General features: G+C 41.8%; 1 long non-coding RNA gene across 1 annotated transcript in view; it reads left to right on the top strand.

Moving 5' to 3' along the window:
• Positions 1 to 4,485, top strand: part of LOC106725172 — a 5,064-nt gene extending 579 nt beyond the window's left edge. Inside the window, exons 2-3 of the long non-coding RNA XR_001361040.1 lie at positions 2,595 to 2,598; positions 4,475 to 4,485. This is a non-coding gene — a long non-coding RNA (uncharacterized LOC106725172). The remainder of the gene's footprint in view (positions 1 to 2,594; positions 2,599 to 4,474) is intronic.
• Positions 4,486 to 5,663: the final 1,178 nt, after the last annotated feature.

Genomic DNA, 5,663 nt, shown 5'->3' with positions numbered 1-5,663 from the left:
CGCGGGCGGGGGGGGTGGGCTGCGGGGTGGGCTGTGAGCGTTGGTCCCGGGAGGTCGCCTCCTGCCCGGCTTTCCCGCCAGGGGCTGTGTCCCGAGTCTGTGGTTACAGACCGAGTCCCGAGCGCGCAGGAGGGGAGAGGGAGCCCAGGAGCGCCCACCAGAGAAGGGGAGCGGGGGTCCCTGGAAGGAGGCAGCCTGGAAAGGAGCCGGGAGAGTGTGGAACAGCTTCACGCGGGAAAGCAGGACAGATGCTTGGCGTCCTGGTGCAGTGGGACCTGCTTCCCCAGCGTGTGTAGGGACGGTCTGGCGGGCTCAGCTCCGCGGTTACATGAGTGACTTAGTGCTCTGCCTCTGAGCACAGGGACCTGAGATCCGAGCCCTGGAACTGCTGAGTGAGTGGAGACAGCCCTTTGGGATGCCAGCGGCTTGAAAGGTCCGTGGGTGTTGGGAGTACATTTGGTAGAAAATAGAAAACTGTTCAATTGAGACGACTAGGTTTTAATCGTCCCTCCCAGTTTCATTTGAATAGGAAATGCATACTGAAAATCACACTGCTCTTTTGGAAAACGATGTGTTGGTGCAACAGATGGTGTGTGTGTGGTAGTGTGTGTTAAGGGCCGGTTGGTAAAACTCTTGCCTTTCTCCATTTGTGTAGAGTTGATATTGGATAGATAAGACCGTGAGCATGGAAGTTACTACAAGGTGGAAGAAAAGTGTGTTAATATTAGTGCTTTAGAAGGGATTAGCCAATATATTGCTTTGTTTTTTCACATCCAGGACATAGAGTTTTTTTCAGTACTTTGGATGATTTGCTAAAGAGTTATTGAGCTCCCTTGTGTAATTCTTCTGTGGATAGTTTAATGATTAACTTCAAAGAGTTAACCAATTTATTACAATACTGATTAAAAATAATACAGAAGAAATGAAAACCAAACAGAAAAATAGAAGATTGCAACCTAACTTATTTGCAAACAAAAAAGTTAGGTTGCAAATCTAGCAAACAATTAAAATGCCTCTAATGACGCCAAGTTTCGTTGTCTTCGCTAATAGTGTTCATATAAATAATTCCATTTTCGGATTCATAGTAACAAATATTGATTGGTCATCTTTGTTCCTGAACCTGGGCATTCAGCAAGAGCTCCACCCCCACCCTCAGGCAGCACGGTCTTTTACATCAAGATAGTATTAAAACACACTTACACCCAAAATCTATTTCTGCATTTATTTATTAAGCATCCATGAAGCAGTTGAGGTGAGCACAAGTATTACAGATAGAAAATAAAATACAGCTGGGAGTTACTGTGGGGAACGCATTAGAATGGACGTGAGCAGATTGAAAGATCCTATGCAAACTACGTTGCATCCCGAGGCCATCAGTCACACAGTTCAATGAGGGTGAAGGGGAAACATACCAGGTCCTTAGGGAAGCATTCCCTGGCACTTCTGAGGGAATGTTTTGCGTCACAGAAGGATGTGGAGGAGACGGAACCATGGCAGTGGGAGAGTATCGTGCGTGCCCATCTGATAGTGCAAGTAATGGTACGTTTTCTAGGACTGCTTGCTGTAGCTGTAGTTTTCCTTACTCTACGTGTTATGAAAAACACTTGTTGGATGCTAAGACCCTGGGCTCACACATGGTGCTGTTGAATGGTTTGGCTTCCTTGGGGATAAATCTAGATTTTTTAGGGGGGATAGGTGGATCTCATGTGCTTCAAATACTCGGTATTTCTCTCTGTCAAGGATTTTTGATAGAAGTTTGGCAACAGTTGAAAGATATATCAAGTGGGGAGGTTTATCCTGTGTTTTCTTACTGGGGTCAGGCTTGAGAACGTTTAGTAAAAATTAATGAACCTGAATGGCCATCCTCTCTATAGGATCTACAGAAAATTAAAGTGTATCCTTTAAGAAATCAGTTCTCAGTTTACTCCTGGATATGACCCAATAATTGATAAAAGTGTCTGGATGACTTTGGCCTTCTAGTTGTTTTTTTATTACTAACAGCTTGATGAGATATCATTCACAGATGATACAAAACACCTATTTAAAGTACACAATTTGTGAAGCCATCACATTTTATTATCTTCTCCTTTAAAAATCCATTAGCAAGTAACTCCTTCTCTTCATTGTTTCACCCCATTGGTTTTTGAAGCAGGTATTCTATTTCACTGGGAGGCTGTTAGAAAGTGGACATATAATCTTAGAGTCACAAAGTTGGCTTATTTATAGAGATAAATGAAATATTCAGAGAACTGTAACACTGAAAGTTAGTAGTTTAAACTAGGTGTGGATATGTGTGTGTAAAGCAAAATTGCTGCTCCTGTTTTGATTTCAATGAAGAAGTTATGTTTTGGTGAGAAGGTAGAATAAAATCTTAGCAAAGTAGAAACTCCTTTGAACAGGGTTTCTTACACTTTTCTGATGTGGGTGAGGAAGAAACTTTTCTTTACCCTCAAGGTTCTTTTAGTTGGTCTAATAACCAAATGAACATGAGACAGATAAGCAAGAGAAAATAACCAAATTTAATACATCTGTGTGGGAACCTCATACACATGAGAGAGTCAGAGACCCCACATGCAGGAGAGATTCAGAGACAGAAAGGTAACATCCTATATAATAAAAGGCTAATATGCAAATCAACCGAACAGTGGAATGACCGGTCACTATGATGCACACTGACCACCAGGAGGCACACACTAAATGCAGGAGCTGACCCCTGGTGGTCAGTGTGCTCCCACAGCGGGAGTGCTGCTGGGCTCACAACTGGCAAGTGCAGTAGTGGTGGTGGGAGCCTTTCCTGCCTCCATGGCAGTGCTAAGGATGTCTGACTACTGTCAGTCAGACATTCCCCAAGGGCTCCCGGACTATGAGAGGGCACAGGCTGGGCTAAGGGACAACTCCTCAGTGCACAAATTTCATGCACCTGGCCTCTAGTGGGTGTATAAGACATTCTGAGCAAAATCCTTAGAGATAAGGTGCTTTGGGGGCTAAAGGGTCATTGCAGGAAGAACAGATGCTTAGTGAATTGAAGTTTGTCCTGCTCTATAGACAGGTCAAAAGAGGTTGTCTCTGATCATCTCTTATTAAGTATGGGCAAGGCCTCTAATTCAAAATACTTTTTAAAAAATTGATTTGTTGATTTGAGAGAGAGAGGAAGTGTATGTGTGAGAGAGAAACATTGATTTTTTGTTACCACTTACTTATATATTGGTTGGTTGATTCTTATGTGTGCCCTGACTAGGGATGAAACCTGCGATCTTGGTGTATTGGGATGACACTCTAACCAACTGAGCAACCCAGCCAGGTCAAGTTCTTATAGGTAGTTAATGGAGGGGTGGGAGTTTCTCTTCTGCCAGACACTAAAGTTGCCTTTAGCTCAAAACAATACAAGTACCACAGAGGCACATCTTGGGGTGACTTGGTCTGAACTTTCACATGATCATTAGCCCAGTCCCTTTGGGCTAGGTCTTAGGCAGCTGTCATTTCACTGGCATTACGTTCTTTGTCATCTGGAAGAGTAAAAGTGGAAATCTCTAGAAGGCCACAAGCCCTCTAAACTCCCTCTGAAGCCACTTGAGGTGAGTGTCTTATAAGGAAAGAGGAAAGTGCTGAGAGGCACCCAAAGTTTGGACACTTCACAGAGGTATGCCTCTCTGCTTCCTATCCTACACAGCCTGACCCTGACCTGACCCTGTCTTCTCTATAATTATTCGTAATTGTGCCAGACTAGTAGGAGAGAGTGTTAAGTGTGCTGAGAACACTTAGTATTAATATCTAACCCGTCTCTGGGAATGGGAAAGGCATTCAATTATTATCCTATTGTTAATAAAATACTATTCCATCGATCTTATAACATAAGTGTGTAGCCAATGGAGTCATCACCCAGTAAAAGTCTAAAGACTTAGGATCTGGTCCTACTAGGTCATAGTCTACTCAGTAAAATGGAATGACTCAGCACAAGATGTGAGGATCAAATGAGATCATATAGCTTAGTATTGTTTGGAAACTATAAGACACTACTTATATCTATCTTTTTCTATATAAACAATATATTAAATAAATTATTTCAATATGCAATCAATGCACAATTATTAATGAACTACTTTACCTTCTTTTATTCATACTAAGTCTTCAAAATCTGGAATATATCCTACAGTTACTGCACATCTTAATTAGGACTGTCTGCATCTCAAGTGCTTAACAGGCACATGTGGTAGTAGCTGCAGAGTTGGGTAGCACAAGTCTCTGGGCATTAATTGATACAGTGATAGAAGTTGGTTTGGACAATGCCTTTTTTTTAAAAAATATATTTTATTGATTTTTTACAGAGAGGAAGGGAGAGAGATAGAGAGTCAGAAACATCCATGAGAGAGAAACATCGACCAGCTGCCTCCTGCACATCTCCTACTGGGGATGTGCCCGCAACCCAGGTACATGCCCTTGACCGGAATCGAACCTGGGACCTTTCAGTCTGCAGGCCGACGCTCTATCCACTGAGCCAAACCGGTTTTGGCGACAATGCCTTTTTTCATCCTGAAGATAATCTATTTATACATGTGTCTCGTGCTTTTAATAACTTCTAACTTGTTTCTAATTCCTAACTCTTCTTAATCAATGCAGAAAGAAGAAAGTTTCAGGAAATTCAAGAATCTGGGAAATAATATTTGTCAATTATTTTAGTACAAACCTATGGTGGGCAAGTAGGTCTACAGAGCTGAGGCTTATTTCTGCAAAACTGCCATCTGACTTTGATTTAGGACCTTTCTGATTTATTTCTCCTGTTTAATAACATGGGGAGTCAGTTACATGTCTTTCCAGTATACCTCATATGGTAGTTACCTCAAATAAAACAGGTGTACTTCAGACACCCATTAAGCAGTAGGCTAATTTTAGTTTAAAAATCGAATGGTATCATTTCAGTCACACTAAATCTAATAGTACTATTGTTATCATGCCAAACCACTTACCTACTTGCAGCTTGAATCTAAGCTAGGAGTAGAATCCATTTGGCATGTGCAGTGTTGATTTATGCCCAGATGTAACTAGCAATGTAGGGTCAGTTGACCCACTCCAGTTGCTACTGTATAGGTCTCACTCCAGTTGCTACTGTGTAGGTCTGGCCTTGCTACTTAGCTGTTCTCTGCAACTACAAACCACTCCTGTCCTTATTTCATAAATACATATCTTCCCTTCACCCCAGTGGGATGTGATCGATCTTTCCTCATAGACTGCCACCCCAACTTAGTGGTTAATTCAAGTGGTTTGAATTTTTCAGTAAAAACCATGTTGCTATCTTCTTCTCCCTCCATAATTTCTACCTAAACAGGGAAGAGAGTGTGAATCGCTTCTGGAGAACAGTTTACAAAACGTAAGCTTCCTGCTCTTACTTCCCTCTCAATGTGGTAGAGAGAGCCCCAAGTCTTGGTTTTTAGGAGAACCTCACAACTGTCATATCATTTGAATTTCAGCCAAACATAAATATGCCAGATTAGAAAAAAAATATGTTTCTGATGTGTTATTGTTTAGGAAACTATGCTTTTTAGAATACAGATAGCTGTGACTGGATTGTATAGCTCTTGATGAAGAAGTTTTCAAGAACAAAGAAGGCATTTTAAGTCTAACATTACATTTCCTGCCGGGAGCCGGTCCATCCTTGCTGCTTGACA

This window comes from Myotis brandtii, unplaced genomic scaffold, assembly GCF_000412655.1.
Source record: "Myotis brandtii unplaced genomic scaffold, ASM41265v1 scaffold1403, whole genome shotgun sequence".
NCBI classification, from domain to species: Eukaryota; Metazoa; Chordata; class Mammalia; order Chiroptera; family Vespertilionidae; genus Myotis; species Myotis brandtii.
This window is presented reverse-complemented; position numbering and strand designations above follow the sequence as displayed.